We start from the raw sequence: 16,711 nt of genomic DNA, 5'->3' as shown, positions 1-16,711 counted from the left end.
TACTTAAAAATTAGAAGGGACTTTAGAAATCACTTAGTTCAACCTTTTCATATTTCTGTTTCATCAGGAATGTGAAGATGATAAAGCCCACAGGCTCACATATAGTTAGGATTTCAGCAGTGCTGAAAATCTAGGTGTTCTGGTTCCCAATCCAGGGTGCTATTAAGCACACCACTCAGCCTCTGAAAAAGTAAATGCCCTTCATAAAGCTGGTCCAACACAGAAACAGTTGTGATGTTGCTAAGAACGGGCCCAAGATATCACCCACGCCTTTACAAAGTCTCCTCCCGTATAAAGTACTCAAGAGCTTGTGTGAATTCTGTGAACACCAAAGCCAGATTCTGCCTGGCTGGCCTTGAGAGTGGTGTCATTTTGGATTTACACTATTATAATGGGGGTGAGGTGCGATAGTGTGGAGAGTTTTAAAGTATATTTTTCAAAGTATTTTTCATACAAAGTGTATACTGTGGCTCTAACTATATATATATTGTATTTTTGACTTGTTTATTGCCAATTCTGAATAGTGGTTCTGTCTTTATTTGTAAGCAAATGTGGCATGTGATACCCCCCAAAACACATTTTTCCTTTCCAGACACTTTTCGTATTTATTATTGATTTTATTGGGGGGGGGGGGCGGGTGGGCATTGGCTGTATGTGAAATTTAAGAACAAAGAAAGAGCTCAGTTCTGGTTTTGTGGTGAAGTTAGAGCTCCCTCCAGTGATCTGTCCGGCTGACTGAACTTCAAAACACTCTTCCTTTCCAACTGTTCCTCAGTGCATACAAATAAATCTAAGCTTTAGCCTTTTTAATGCAGACTTTTTCCCTTTTAAAAATTAAACTCAGCTGCTAAATACATTAATATTGATTTCTCCTAAAATCTTGTTAAATATCCGTATTCATTCTTCCTCTAGTAGAACATTTAGAGGGTAGAATCAATAAAATAAGACATGGTCAAGGAATTTTGGCAGAGAGGCTGTTCATGTATTGTTATTATCTGTAAACTTTTATGACTCTGCAGGTGAGAGTGAACTTTTGCAGTCATTAGCGAACAAAGGAACTGGATAGGCTAAGTGCCCTACCATTCACACTGGGGTTATTTATATTTCAGAGGCTTTTTAAATGAATGGAAATAACATTTTAGATCTATCACAGCCACCTTTAGCATTCCTCTCATAAACTGTCTTCTATTTGCTGGCTTCTACAAGCCAAGCGTAACAGTGTCCAAATCAGTGATGCCATATAACTCGATCAACTACAGGTAGTATCCAAAGGGATACAAGAATAATTCATGAAACTAACTAAGGGACAAGTGGCTATTAAATCAACCTTGTCTGAGAAAATTATGATTATGATATGATTATCATATATATGATTATCATATATGATATGATATATGATTATGTTATGATTTTTGTGATTTATTTAGTTACTCACTTGTTTATTGAATTCCTCTGAATACCAGATAAGGTCCACCCTTGCTCAGGATCAAGGAATCACAGCCAAGGTAATTGGTGGGACTCTCTCTCAACCACTTCCCTATTCCCTCTCTCCTCTTCTCCTCCTTTTGTTACTTCCTCTTCCTATCTATTCTCTTTATATATATATATATATATATATTTATCTCTTTCTCTCCTTTCCCCCTTCTACTAGATTTCATTGACACTCACAGTGTTAGAGCTGGTAACCACATTAAAGATAATCTAATACAAGCCTTTGCTTTTTTTTTTTTTTTTAATTGGAGTACAGAAGCTTCAAAATGTTGTGTTAGTTTCTGCTGCACAGAAAAGTGAATCAGCTATACATATACATATATCCACTCCTTTTTGGATTTCCTTCCCACAGAGCATTGAGTAGAATTCCCTGGTGCTATACAGTACGTTCTCATTAGTTATCTATTTTATACATAGTAGTGTATATATGTCAATCCCAATCTCCCAATTCATCCCACTCCCCCTTTCCCACCTCTGTGTCCATACGATTGTTCTCTACATCTGTGTCTCTATTTCTGCTTTGCAAATAGGTTCATCTGTACCATTTTTCTAGATTCCATATATATGCTTTTTTTTCTGAAAAAAATTTTAACATGTTTATTAGAGTATAATTGCTTTACAACGGTGTGTTAGTTTCTGCTATATAACAAAGTGAATCAGCTACACATATACATATATCCCCATATCTCCTCCCTCTTGTATCTCCCTCCCACCCTCCCCATCCCACCCCTCTAGGTGGTCACAAAGCACTGAGTTGATCTCCCTGTGCTAAGTGGCTGCTTCCCACTAGCTATCTATTTTGGTAGTATATATAAGTCCATGCCACACTCTCACTTCGACCCAGATTACCCTTCCCAGTCCCCGTGTCCTCAAGTCCATTCTCTACATCTGCGTCTTTATTCCTGTCCAGCCACTAGATTCTGCATAACCATTTTTTTTCTTTAGATTCCATATATATGTGTTAACATACAGTACTTATTTTTCTCATTCTGACTTACTTCAGTCTGTATGAAAGTCTCTAGGTCCATACACCTCATTACAAATAACTCAATTTCATTTCTTTCTATGGCTGAGTAATATTCCACTGTATATATGTGCCACATCTTCCTTATCCATTCATCTGTCAATGGACACTTAGGTTGCCTCCAAGTCCTGCCTATTGTAAATAGAGCTGCAATGAACATTGTGGTACAAGACGCTTTTCAAATTATGATTTTCTTAGGGTATATGCCCAGTAGTGGGATTGCTGGGTCGTATGGTATTTCTATTTTTAGTTTTTTAAGCAACCTCCATACTGTTCTCCATAGTGGCTGTATCAATTTACATTCCCACCAACAGTGCAAGAGGGTTCCCTTTTCTCCACACCCTCTCCAGCATTTATTGTTTCTTGATTTTTTGATGATGGCCATTCTGACAGGTGCGAGGTGATATCTCATTGTAGTTTTCATTTGCATTTCTCTAATGCTTAGTGATGTTGAGCATTCTTTCATGTGTTTGTTGGCAATCTGTATATCTTCTTTGGAGAAAAGTCTATTTAGGTCTTCTGCCCATTTTTGGATTGGGTTGTTTGTTTTGTTGATATTGAACTGCATGAGCTGCTTGTAATTTTGGAGATCACTCCTTTGCTAGTTGCTTCATTTGCAAATATTTGTTCCCATTCTGAGGGTTGTCTTTTTGTCTTGTTTACGGTTTCCTTTGCTGTGCAAAAGCTTTTAAGTTTCATTAGGTCCCATTTGTTTATTTTTGTTTTTATTTCCGTGTCTCTAGGAGGGGGGTCAAAAAGGATCTTGCTGTGATGTATGTCATAGAGTGTTCTGCCTATGTTTTCCTCTAATAGTTTTATAGTGTCTGGCTTTACATTTAGGGCTTTAATCCATTTTGAGTTTATTTTTGTATATGGTGTTAAGGAGTGTTCTAATTTCATTCTTTTACATGTAGCTGTAAAAGAGTGGGCTTTCTAACCTGTTCCATTGATCTATATTTCTGTTTTTGTGCCAGTACCATACTGTCTTGATTACTGTAGCTTCACAGTAGAGTCTGAAGTCAGGGAGCCTGATTCCTCCAGCTCCATTTTTCTTTCTCAAGATTGCTTTGGCTATTTGGGGTCTTCTATGTTTCCATACAAATTGTGAAATTTTTTGTTTTAGGTCTGTGAAAAATGCCATTGGTAGTTTGATAGGGATTGCATTGAATCTGTAGACTGCTTTGGGTAGTACAGTCGTTTTCACAATGTTGATTCTTCCAATCCAAGAACATGGTATATCTCTCCACCTGTTTGTACCATCTTTATTTTCTTTCATCAGTGGCTTATAGTTTTCTGCATACAGGTCTTTTGTCTCCTTAGGTAGGTTTATTTCTAGGTATTTTATTCTTTATGTTGCAATGGTAAATGGGAGTGTTTCCTTAATTTCTCTTTCAGATTTTTTATCATTAGTGTATAGGAATGCCAGAAATTTCTGTGCATTAATTTGTATCCTGCTACTTTAGCAAATTCATTGATTAGCTCTAGTAGTTTTCTGGTAGCATCTTTAGGATTCTCTATGTATAGTATCATGTCATCTGCAAACAGTGACAGCTTTACTTTTTCTTTTCCAATTTGGATTCCTTTTCTTTTTCTTTTCTGATTTCTGTGGTTAAAACTTCCAAAAATATGTTGAATAATAGTGGTGAGAGTGGACAACCTTCTCTTGTTGCTGATCTTAGTGGAATTGGTTTCAGTTGTTCACCACTGAGAACGATATTGGCTGTGGGTTTCTCATATATGGCCTTTATTATGTTGAGGAAAGTTCCCTCTGTGTCTACTTTCTGGAGAGTTTTTATCATAAATGGGTGTTGAATTTTGTCGAAAGCTTTTTCTGCATCTACTGAGATGATCATATGGTTTTTCTCCTTCAGTTTGTTAATATGTTGTATCACAATGACTGATTTGCGTATATTGAGAGTCCTTGCATTCCTGGGATAAACCCCACTTGATCATGGTGTATGATCCTTTTAATGTGCTATTGGATTCTGTTTGCTAGTACGCTATTGAGGATTTTTGCAACTATGTTCATCAGTGATATTGGCCTGTAGTTTTCTTTCTTTGTGACATCTTTGTCTGGTTTTGGTATCAGGGTGATGGTGGCCTCGTAGAATGAGTTGAGAAGTGTTCCTCCCTCTGCTATATTTTGGAAGAGTTTGAGAAGGATAGGTGTTAGCTCTTCTCTAAATGTTTGATAGAATACGCCTGTGAAGCCATCTGGCCCTGGCCTTTTGTTTGTTGGAAGATTTTTAATCACAGTTTCAATTTCAGTTCTTGTGATTGGTCTGTTCATATTTTATATTTCTTTCTGGTTGAGTCTCAGAAGGTTGTGCTTTCCTAAGAATTTGTCCATTTCTTCAGGGTTGTCTGTTTTATTGGCATAGTTGCTTGTAGTAATCTCTCATGATCCTTTGCATTTCTGCAGTGTCAGTTGTTACTTCTCCTTTTTCATTTCTAATTCTATTGATTTGAGTCTTCTCCCTTTTTTTCTTGATGAGTCTGGCTAATGGTTTATTAATTTTGTTTATCTTCTCAAAGAACCAGCTTTTAGTTTTATTGATCTTTGCTATTGTTTCCTTCATTTCTTTTTCCTTTATTTCTGATCTGATCTTTATGATTTCTTTCCTTCTGCTAACTTTGGGGTTTTTTTGTTCTTTTTTCTCTAATTGCTTTAGGTGTAAGGTTAAGGTTGTTTATTTGAGATATTTCTTGTTTCTTGAGGCAGGACTGTATTCCTATAAACTTCCCTCTTAGAACTGCTTTTGCTGCAGCCCACAGGTTTTGGGTCGTAATGTTTTTATTGTCATTTGTTTCTAGGTATTTTTTGATTTCCTTTTTGATTTCTTCAGTGATCTGTTGTTTATTTAGTATTGTTTAGCCTCCATGTATCTGTTTTTTTACAGATGTTTTTCCTGTAATTGATATCTAGTCTCATAGTGCTGTGGTCAGAAAAGATACTTGATATGATTTCAATTTTCTTAAATTTACCAAGGCTTGATTTGTGACCCAAGATGTGATCTATCCTGAAGAATGTTCCATGAGCACTTAAGAAGAAAATATTCTGTCATTTTTGGATGGAATATCCTATAAATATCAATTAAGTCCATCTTGTTTAATGTATCATTTAAAGCTTGTTTCCTTATTTATTTTCATTTTGGATGATCTGTCCATTGGTGAAAGTGGGGTGTTAAAGTTCCCTACCATGATTGTGTTACTGTCGATTTCCCTTTTTATGGCTGTTAGCATTTGCCTTATGTATTGAGATGCTGCTGTTGGGTGCATAAATATTTACAATTGTTATATCTTCTTCTTAGGTGGATCCCTTGATCATTATGTAGCGTACTTCTTTGTCTCTTGTAACAGTCTTTATTTTAAAGTCTAAATTCTCTGATATGAGAATTGCTACTCCAGCTTTCTTTTGATTTCCATTTGCATGGAATATCTTTTTCCATCCCCTCACTTTCAGTCTGTATGTGTCCCTAGGTCTGAAGTGGGTCTCTTGTAGACAGCATATATATGGGTCTTGTTTTTGTATCCATTCAGCCAGTCTATGTCTTTTGGTTGGAGCATTTAATCCATTTACATTTAAGGTAATTATCGATATGTATGTTCCTATTACCATTTTCTTAATTGTTTTGGGTTTGTTACTGTAGGTCTTCTCCTTCTCTTGTGTTTCCTACCTTGAGAACTTCCTTCAGCATGTGTTGTAAAGCTGGTTTTGTGGTGCTGAATTCTCTTAGCTTTTCCTTGTCTGTTAAGGTTTTAATTTCTCTGTCAAATCTGAATGAGATCCTTGCTGGGTAAAGTATTCCTGATTGTAGGTTTTTCCCTTTCATCACTTTAAATACGTCCTGCCACTCCCTTCTGGCTTGCAGAGTTTCTGCTGAAAGATCAGCTGTTAACCTTATGGGGATTCCCTTGTATGTTATTTGTTGCTTTTCCCTTGCTGCTTATAATATTTTTTCTTTGTATTTAATTTTTGATAGTTTGATTAATATGTGTCTTGGTACGTTTCTCCTTGGATTTATCCTGTATGGGACTCTCTGCACTTCCTGGACTTGATTAACTATTTCCTTTCTCATATTAGGGAAGTTTTCAACTATAATCTCTTCAAATATTTTCTCAGTCCCTTTCTTTTTCTCTTCGTTTTTTGGGACCCCTATAATTCGAATGTTGGTGTGTTTAATGTTGTCCCAGATGTTTCTGAGACTGTTCTCAATTCTTTTCATTCTTTTTTCTTTATTCTGCTCTGTGGTAGTTATTTCCACTATTTTATCTTCCAGGTCACTTATCCATTCTTCTGCCTCAGTTACTCTGCTATTGATTTCTTCTAGAGAATTTTTAATTACATTTACTGTGTTGTTCATCATTGTTTGTTTGGTCTTTAGTTCTTCTAGGTCCTTGTTAAATGTTTCTTGTATTTTCTCCATTCTATTTCCAAGAATTTGGATCATCTTTACTATTATTACTCTGAATTCTTTTTCAGGCAGACTGCTTATTTCCTCTTCATTTGTTTGGTTTGTTTGGTTTTTACCTTGCTCCTTCAACCGCTGTGTGTTTCTCTGTCTTCTCATTTTGCTTAACTTAGTGTGTTTGGGGTCTCCTTTACACAGGCTGCAGGATCGTAGTTCCCATTGTTTTTGGTGTCTGCCCCCAGTGGCTAAGGTTGGTTCAGTGGATTGTGTAGGCTTCCTTGTGGAGGGGACTAGTGCCTGTGTTCTGGTGGAGGAGGCTGGATCTTTTCTTTCTGGTGGGCAGGACCGTGTCCGGTGTTGTGTTTTGGGTTGTCTGTGACCTTATTATGATTTTAGCCAGCCTCTCTGCTAATGGGTTGGGTTATGTTACCAGAAACAATGGTCTCTTTCCTCTTAGGTACAGACTTTTTCCCGGACTCCCTCCTGGCTAGCTGTGGCGCACTAGCCCTCTTCAGGCTGTGTTCATGCAGCCAACCCCAGTCCTCTCCCTGGGATCTGACCTCCGAAGCCTGAGCCTCAGCTCCCTGCCCCAACCCACGCCGGCGGGTGAGCAGACAAGCCTCCTGGGTTGGTGAGTGCCGGTTGACACCGATCCTCTGTGGGGAAATCTCTCCACTTTGCCCTCTGCACCCCCGTTGCTGTGCTCTCCTCCGTGGCTCTGAAGCTTCCCCCCACCCTGCCACCTGCAGTCTCCACCCACGAAGGGGCGTCCTAGTGTGTGGAAACCTTTCCTCCTTCACAGCTCCCTCCCAGAGGTGCAGGTCCTATCCCTGTTCTTATGTCTCTGTTTTTTATTTTTTCTTTTGCCCTATCCAGGTACGTGGGGAGTTTCTTGCCTTTTGGGAAGTCTGAGGTCTTCTACCAGTGTTCAGTAGGTGTTCTGTAGGAGTTATTCCACATGTAGATGTATTTCAGATGTATTTGTGGGGAGGAAGGTGATCTCCACATCTTACCTTTCTGCCATCCCCCATATATATGCTTTTATAGAAGAAAAATTCAAGAAGCTTGAGAAGCTTGGCCCAAATCACACCGAAGTTTACTCTTCTTTCCTCCTTTCTTTCTGCCAAGGTCTTAAGCACCCATTAGGTTCAGCATACCCCTGGGCATTTTCTGGACCCTAATTCACCCTGGTCTATTGTCTAAAATTTGAGTTAATGCCCAAGAATATGTAAGCAGTAATGGAAACAGAGATGATAGAAAGAGTTTTCTGTATGAAGGGAATCTTAGAAAATTTAAAAATGGGAAATTATATGAGCATACAATATGTCAAAACTATGGAATCTGGATTTTAGAAAAATTTTTTGCAAAGTGCCTTGCTTTTGCTCCTTTAAATAAACAAGAGAACTTTATTTGATGCCAATTCTCTTGATAATGATGTGAATAATGTTGCATTACATTTATCTAGCACATTATACCTTACAATATTTCTTCACTTAGTGTACTATTCCAGGTAACTAGAACATGCTCTCTTTGAAGATCAAGTACTAGTACTACATATAGTAGAATATGAGGAAGTAATAGAGAACTCAGAGTGGCCCGTTACATTTTATGCCTCCCTTGGTTCTGGGTTATTGTATGGCTGAGCTCTAGATTCAGTAAAATGTTTACGCACTTTAAAGGAGATATCAAATTTAGCACTTGAGATAAGAAGGTAATAAAAATGTAGATAGTTAAAGCAAATTGCCTAGCTAAGAAAAACTTGCTGTACCCTCTACAGCAAGCACAGGTCACCATTAGCCACTCCCAGAAAGTCCAGTAGGAGGAATAAATCTAACTATAGGCCCAGGTATTTAGCCTGAGTAGCAAGGTTTCCTTGATAGAAGTCCACCCACCTAGGTGAAAACGTTATGTGAGAAGGTTGAATGTTCCTGAAACCTTCTCACATAACCTGGATTTTAACCTGGATTGCTTGCAATGTTTAAACAGTTTTGCTAGATGTAGGCTATTTCAGTAAGTGAAGATTACACTGGGAAAAAAGTGCACTCTGTATTGAAACAAAGCAATCCAGTTACTCACAGATCTCAAACAGCTTCCAAGAGCAGAATAGCTTCTATGATAGATGTGAATCAAGCCTCTTACTCTTGTGCCATGGATCTCAGATTTTAGTAAGCATGAAAATCACTTGGAGACCTTGTTAAAGAGCAGATTCCAAGATTTCCCCCCAATCCTCTTTCTGTAGCTGCCAGGAACACTAAAGCTATCTTTCTTTTAGTCAGTCTTTGATTCTGATGTCGACTGCCTGGGTACCACACTTAGAGAAACAACTGTGTTAAACTAAATCAGTAAAATATATATTGAGTCCAGGAGTGGGGATGATGATCACTGTATTACTTTCAATTATCAATACCTCCTTTGCCATAGAAAGGGAACTGAAGCAAAAGCTATAATAAATGGGCTCTATTCTTGCCTCTGAACAAGAGTCTCTTTAGCTTTCTGAGGGAGCATCAATGACCTCATCTTTTAAGATCTGCTTTACAGAATCATAAGGTTATAGCAAAGAGTTTTTTTTTTAAATCTGTATGTAAAAATACTTCTCCAAACGTAAAACACCAAGGCAAAGTGTATATTTAATTAAAGAACAAAATGTTCAGGGAATTGGGTAGCATAGTCCACAATGTACAGATACATACTTCAATTAGAATTGCAATGTCTTCTCTCCTTTACTTGATTGTTGAAAATGACTGAGGTAAACTCCTCTAAAATAGTAGTCCTATGGTATGATTTGGAGAAGATGTACAAATGCTAACATTCATAGCAATTACAAAATAAAATAGCGCTGCAAAACTGCAAACCTTAGTGTATCAACCTGAAAAAGCAATACTGCTATATTTACCCCAATTTTTCTAAGTGGTTTAAGTTGACTTTTGAAAATTGAGTCTGTGTTCTTTATCAAGATAAACCAAAATAATAAGGGCAGGCATCCTGGCCTAAGTAAAGACGAGAGCTTTGGACTGAGACTAAAAAATGCAATGTTGGCTAAATCAAAGCTTTGAGTCCTCTTAATACGTCAATACTATCATCCATAAAATGGGGTTTAATAATCTTTTCCTCCCCTCAAGGGTTGCTTAAAAGGGATAACTAACAAAGCAAATGGTTGTAAATTATTTTGTAGGCCTGCTGTGTTACTGCCAAATAGGAAAATTTCAATTTAAAAGCTGGGATTTTCAGAAGCTCTGAAATATTACAAAGCAAGTCACATTTCATGGCTAATTTAAAACATCAAGGGTTCACACAAGTTGCTTATAATGATATTTTCCAATTCCCATGTTATTTGATGATTTATACAGCTTCAGCTTTTACAGTTGAACCCAGCCATACGTTTCTGGCCATGATTCTCTTTTATCAATATGACCAGCTCACGTAACTGTCTATATCTTCAGGGGATTAAGGACCACTTTTTATCTGGACCTAAGAAGAGTAAATTCAGAGATGATAAAAAATTTCTGGTTGCAAGTCCAATGTGTTATTTATTTAGATCAGAAAAAGAGCTGTTATATACAGGTTTAGGAAGACTTTTTAAAGCACTGATAAAATCCCTGCATGTCAAATGGAATGGTACTGAAATTATTTTAATACCTTAAAGCTCTTACGAGTTGAACTAAACTTTCAGCAAGAGAGTTCAATTCTACTTCGGGATTTTTGGTCCTCAAGAGATGAAAGTCAAGCTAAGCAAAATAAAACAATGAAAAAAGCCAAAAAAGAAAGAAAAAAAAAACTGACTGCACCAAATCTCTGAGCCACAATATTAAGGTAAACAATATGTGTATGTTTAAAAGGAGCTGGAAGAATCAGAAACTCTGGATGGAGATGATATAAATGATATTTAGTGTTTGACAAAAGTAATTTATCCTAAGAATTGGCTAGGATATTAGATAAAAATACGAAGTCCTAGACTTCACTCTAGCTTTCTTAAACCAGAATGTTGGGAAGAAGGCACTAGAAATCAGAACTTTTAGCAAGTGCTGAGATTCTTGCAACATAAGGTGTTGGTGGTGGATCAGCAGCATCGTCTAGAAACTTGCTAGAAACGCAGAATATCAGGCTGCACTCCAGGCCTGTTGAATCCAAATCTGTAAGTTAACAGGATCCCCAGGTATTTGTACACACACTTAAGTGTGAGAATCACCACCTCAGTGATGTTTATAGTCTAACAAGGTTGGGAAACAAGTACTATAGCAGAAGGAGTCAGACGATTTGATTTGGTGTCAAGCCCTGGCTCTGCCACTAAACAGCCCTGAGCTCCTTCTATGAGATGCCTGGGAGTAGCATAAGAAATTAAGTGTGAGTTCTGTATCACTGAACAAATCATCATTTTCACTGTGATAAGCCATCAAAGCCTAAGAGTTCCCAGAGGTTCCTATTTGAAGAAAAGGAGAAGAAAAACTAGCTAGGCAAATATTGTTATTAAACAATTGTTGAGAACCTACCACAGGGTAGGCAGGTATCAGGCAATTAAAAAACTGCCAGCCTTCACAGAAGAAGATAACACACACATACGTCAACCTGGTGAACTCTGAATGAGGTCAGTGGATTGGACCAAGGTCAATTTCCTTGCTGTGATACTGCACTACAGTTATGCAACGTGTTGCAACTGGGAGAAACTTGGTAAAGGATATAGAGGATCACTCTGTATTATTTCTTACAACTACATATGAACCTACAATTATATTAAAAAGTTAGGGAAAAACAAAACAAAACAAAACTTCAAGCCCAACAAAGATCCACATTTTGTGTCTGAGAAATCTAAGGTCAGGAAGATTAAGTAACTTTCCCAAATGTCCTTACTAACAAAATAGGTAAATTTAGAAAACAGTAGCCTATGGTGGATGGTACATCAAAGAAGAAATTCACAGGCTGGACTGTATCTCTGTGTCTTCTATGTTATACTATGGAGTATAAATGTCATTGCTTTTAGCCTATTCATTAATGCAGGCACAATTGAATCCAGGTACTATATTCATTCAGCATAAAGCAAAGCAGGCAGAAAAGAAAGGGAAAAAATAAATCTTTCCATCATAAGAACTATTAGATCTAATAACAGGGAACAGGAAACCAGGTGTTTTAAAAGAAAAAAATAAGTCACTGTTAAGTTTCATTCTTTTTCTTTCTTTTACACGTTGAAGAGGAAATAGTTTGTTCCTTAAGAGGGACAAGCACTATAAACCTACTCCAAATTATAAATCAAAGTCAACAGAAAATCTTTCATCTTGGAAGCACAATTTTGTAAATGTTATTTTAAGAAGTATTTCCAGTGAAATCTGTTTATCTTAGAGAAGGAGAGAGAGAGGCAGGAAGGACAAAAGAAAAGAACGAATAAAAAAAGCTAAGTAAAGAATATACTAAGAGGTAAAAAATACACTGGATTCTATTTTTTTAAATGAGCACAGAACAAAAACAGGAAATTCATAGAGCAAACAGTCAACAGATTTTTTTGTTAATGTTCTCCCCTCAAAATGAAGACACACGTTCTTTACTCTATCAAATTGGAAAAATATATATTTTAAAGTAGCAAGTTCTTCTAAAGACATGGCAGTACCGACTTATCATATACTTATTAGTAGAAATGGAATTAGTATAACCTGTCTGGAATACACTTAGGTAATATGCCTCCAAAAGTGCAAAGACCTCTATTCACAGACATTTATCATGTCACCATCTTTAATAGTGAAAAATTAGAAATAATATTAATATCCAACAATTATACATTAAATTATAAAACTTCAGCATAATAGAATGAAAAGTCATTTAAATAATGTATTTTAATAATGTTCACTGACTGGGAACGTGATCATCATATTACAAATAGTTTTTTAAAATGTTAACAATGATTGTTTTCAATGTAAATTGTTATTTTCTTTATACAACTGATTTTCTAAATTCCCTTCAATAAATATGCATTACTTTTATAATTAAGAATGGATGGCTCTAAATTCTTCACTGAAAGAGAAAGAAGCATCTTTCTGGGAAGGTATCCATGTCTGTGGTTTTCATTTTCCCCATTAAGTTAGGTGACTGCGGTAGAAGGAAAATAAAGAAGGTAAAGAAAGGGGCAAGGATGGAAGGAAGGGCTGGCGGTACATCTCCAGCCAGGATTTCCCAAGATGATGCGGTAAGTCTGGTAAAGAGACCAGGACTGCCAGTTGCCTCAGCTCTGCCTGCCTAGCCCCTTCGTGGTCATCTCTGGTTAAGATTAGAAACACCAGGTTTTTTAGACTCATCCATTTCAGTGCTTTTCTGTCTTGTTTTTTCCCTTGTTTCCTATTAAAAGTTTGTTTGAAAAGTTTCGCTTTGTTTTGCCTTTTACAGAATATAATATACAGTATTATACATGCAGTAGGCCAGTGAGATGGTGCTTTCAATCGACATCCCTGCTTGGACCCAGGAGGGGGCTTTAGAGGAAGAAATACTGGAAGAGGTTAGCTAGCTGCAACTGCAGATTTTTGAGCATGGTTTCTCTTTTTGAACTTGGTTTCTATTTTACATACAGAATGAGCTATGCTCTGTGGCAGTAATTTGCATTTTCATAATACTGCAACAAGCCATGTTTTTAAATATGAAGTCAAAGGAATTCCTGAACATAAATGAAGTTTGAGCACCAAAAGTCTCTTTACATACTACATTTTTACAAGGCAAGTGTTTGGGGTCTGTGTATGTGCATGAATGCATGGTGTAAGTGTATCTGTGTGTGCTCAGCAGTGAGATTTCTTTCCTCTGAATGAGCATAAAATAGGACTCTATCTCTAATAAAACCTTGCCCCTCTTTTTGAACATAAAAATCCTTTATTAGCAAATAGACTGTCAGCTCGGGGAGAAGAAAAGCAGAAATACAGGCAGTTGTTTAAAAATCAGCCAAACCAAGGATAACAATCAGGGCTCTTGCCTTCTTCCCCCCACAACAAAAGGTAATGTCTGACACTGTTCTTATTCTGAGTCCTGCAGGGAAAGGGCGCACACATGAACTTCCATAGATGATACATGAGCACAATAGATAATCAATAGCTACTGAATAAAACCCAAAAGTAGTGGAAAATTTGGAGGGAGTAAAACAGGGAGGGGAGGCATCTCATAGCCATAATCACTTTTGTTTCTATACAAATATCCATTATACAGGTGTTCTATTTTCAGTTTTGATGAAAACCCAGGAAGTAAATAAAGCAAAGTCATGCAATAATAGCCAAATCTCATCTGATAACATAAAATATTTTTCAAAGGCTCAGCCCATTTGGGTGTAACTCAAATTGTTTTTTCTATCTTTACTCCTTAAGCTATCCACCATCATATAAAACTTACACAGATTTCATATACACGTGGCCTCCCTTTGCTATGAAGGCCAATGGCTGTGTATTTCTAGACTTATATAGTCTTAGAGTTTATGTGACAGAACACACTTAGATGTGTCTATTACTTAAGGAAAAAAACCTCTATATTAACATGAGTTGGCTGTTGCTTCTTAGGAAGGGATTTTTTTTTCAGCTTTAAAATATAGCTTACATCCTCTTTGATTTAGGGGAGCAATCACCCGTTGAGTCCTAAGTCCACGTTCAAAGTCAGTAAGGTTGGACTTCCCTGGTGGCACAGTGGTTAAGAATCTGCCTGCCAATGCAGGGGAAATAGGTTCTAGCCCTGGTCAGGGAAGATCCCACATGTCACGGAGCAACTAAGTCCAAGCGCCGCAACTACTGAGCCTGCGTTCTAGAGCCCGCGAGCCACAACTGCTGAAGCCCGCGTGCACCTAGAGCCTGTGCTTTGCAACAAGAGAAGCCACCACAATGAGAAGCCCATGCACCGCAAGGAAGAGTAGTTCCTGCTCATCACAACTAGAGAAAGTCTGCGCGCAGCAACGAAGACCCAACGCAGCCAAAAATAAAAGAAATAAATAAATTTATTTATTTTTAAAAAAGTCAATAAGGTTGATCTAAGATGACCATGTAATATATTGGACAAACTGGGACACTTTTGATAGTGAATGGAACTACTAACAGGCAAGCCTGGATGCAGGCATCTTTAGCCATGACCCAAACTAAATAGCTGCTTCTTGGTACATTTATCATATTGTAATCATTGTAGATATATAAAATACAATGTATTTTTCTCAGAATATAAGAAAAAAACGGTCCAAAGATACAACAAAGGCAGAATGACAGTACTGTAAATTATTATAAGGTGATAGCAGAAAAATTCTTCATTTGCTACCCACTCTCTCTGCCACTGCTCATTCTAGCTCAGAGACCGCTTCTGCCTGTGCTTTCTGCCCCTGTCATGTTTCTGCCAGCCTGCAGGCTACACACAAAACAGCATTAAACAAGTTACCACACCAGCAAAGTCCTCACTAGGTGATTATTTCAAATAGAAATTGGATGCAAGATCTGTTACAGAGCCACGGTAGAGAACACGATTCACCTAGAGAAAATGAAAATTTGTCCTTACATCTGTTTGCAGTTTCAGCGCTGGCGAAACCAAATCTCAGAATACTTTGTCATGCTTTACTTCTTTTCCCTTGAGGTCTGCTCACTCTACCTATACATACGCTTGAATGTCTTAGAACACTGGCATTCCTGCTCTTATTATTTTTCCCCTTTGCTATTCCTAGAAGATTTTACCTCTAAAACTTGCTGATTCATATTTACATTCTTAAAACTCACAATGTGGGGCTTCCCTGGTGGCACAGTGGTTTTGAGTCTGCCTGCCGATGCAGGGGACACGGATTCGTGCCCCGGTCCGGAAGGATCCCACATGCCGCGGGGCGGCTGGGCCCGTGAGCCATGGCCGCTGAGCCTGCGCGTCCGGAGCCTGTGCTTCGCAACAGAAGAGGCCACAACAGTGAGAGGCCCGCATACCGCAAAAAACAAACAAACAAACAAACAAACGAACAAAAAAAACTCACAACGTGAAAAGAAGCTCGTTTGTTTTATGCCTTTTTCATTTTGATATCTAATTTTTCCATGGACATTCCAAATACATCCAGAGGCATCAATCTGGGTGATTTTCAGAAAGATAAATTAATATAGAGAAAAGAAGCTACCATCTATTCTGAACTTGCCACACTTCTGGTAATGGAGGGGGAAAATAAATAAGCTTCTACTTCCAGAGCAAAAGAAAGGAATAAAATGAGAAAGGGAATCAGAATTACATTCTACACATGGCCCTCTCTCCATTTGTCACCAAGTAGCTCTTAAAAAGATGTTGCTCCAAGCCAAAACACTGATTTTTTTAGGTAAGATTTCATCTAGGTATGACATAAACAAGTATACTGCTCAATGAATTTTAACAAAGTTAACACCACTGTGCAACCAATTCACAGATCAAGAAATAGGACAATAATAGCACCCCAAGCTATCTCCTGACTCCACCTAATTAGTATACTTTCTTCCCCAAAGATAAAAATTACCCTAACTTCCATCACCATTGGATAGTTCTTTCTGCTACCAAATTGTTTTAGTTAATATTAGGTTGGTAAGATTTATCCTTATTGTTGCATAATCATTCATTTTCATCAATCCATGGCATTTCCTTGTATGATTTATATCACAATTTATTTATCCATTCTACAGTTGACCAACATTTAGTTTGTTTTAAACTTAGGGTTATTACAAATAATCCTGCTCCAAATCTTCTTGAATAAGTCTTTTGGTTTCTATATATACATATCTCTGTTGGACGTAAGAATAGAATTGCTGGTCAAATGGTGTATAAAATCTGCCAAGCAATTTTTCAAATAAGTTGT

The 16,711-nt window shown here is 37.4% G+C and overlaps 1 protein-coding gene across 18 annotated transcripts in view; it reads right to left on the bottom strand.

Annotated features, from left to right (window-relative positions):
- Positions 1–16,711, bottom strand: part of DNAJB9 (DnaJ heat shock protein family (Hsp40) member B9) — a 707,453-nt gene that overhangs the window by 390,751 nt on the left and 299,991 nt on the right. Inside the window, exon 12 of one of the 18 annotated variants that reach the window (XR_011246616.1) lies at positions 1,964–2,067. The exons of the other annotated variants lie outside the window; for them this stretch is intronic. The gene's annotated coding sequence lies outside the window, so the exon portion shown is untranslated. The remainder of the gene's footprint in view (positions 1–1,963; positions 2,068–16,711) is intronic. 18 annotated transcript variants of the gene reach the window in all.

This window comes from Delphinus delphis, chromosome 9, assembly GCF_949987515.2.
Source record: "Delphinus delphis chromosome 9, mDelDel1.2, whole genome shotgun sequence".
NCBI classification, from domain to species: domain Eukaryota; kingdom Metazoa; phylum Chordata; class Mammalia; order Artiodactyla; family Delphinidae; genus Delphinus; species Delphinus delphis.
Note: the sequence above shows the minus strand (reverse complement) of the source record. Positions and strands in the feature narration are given on the sequence as shown.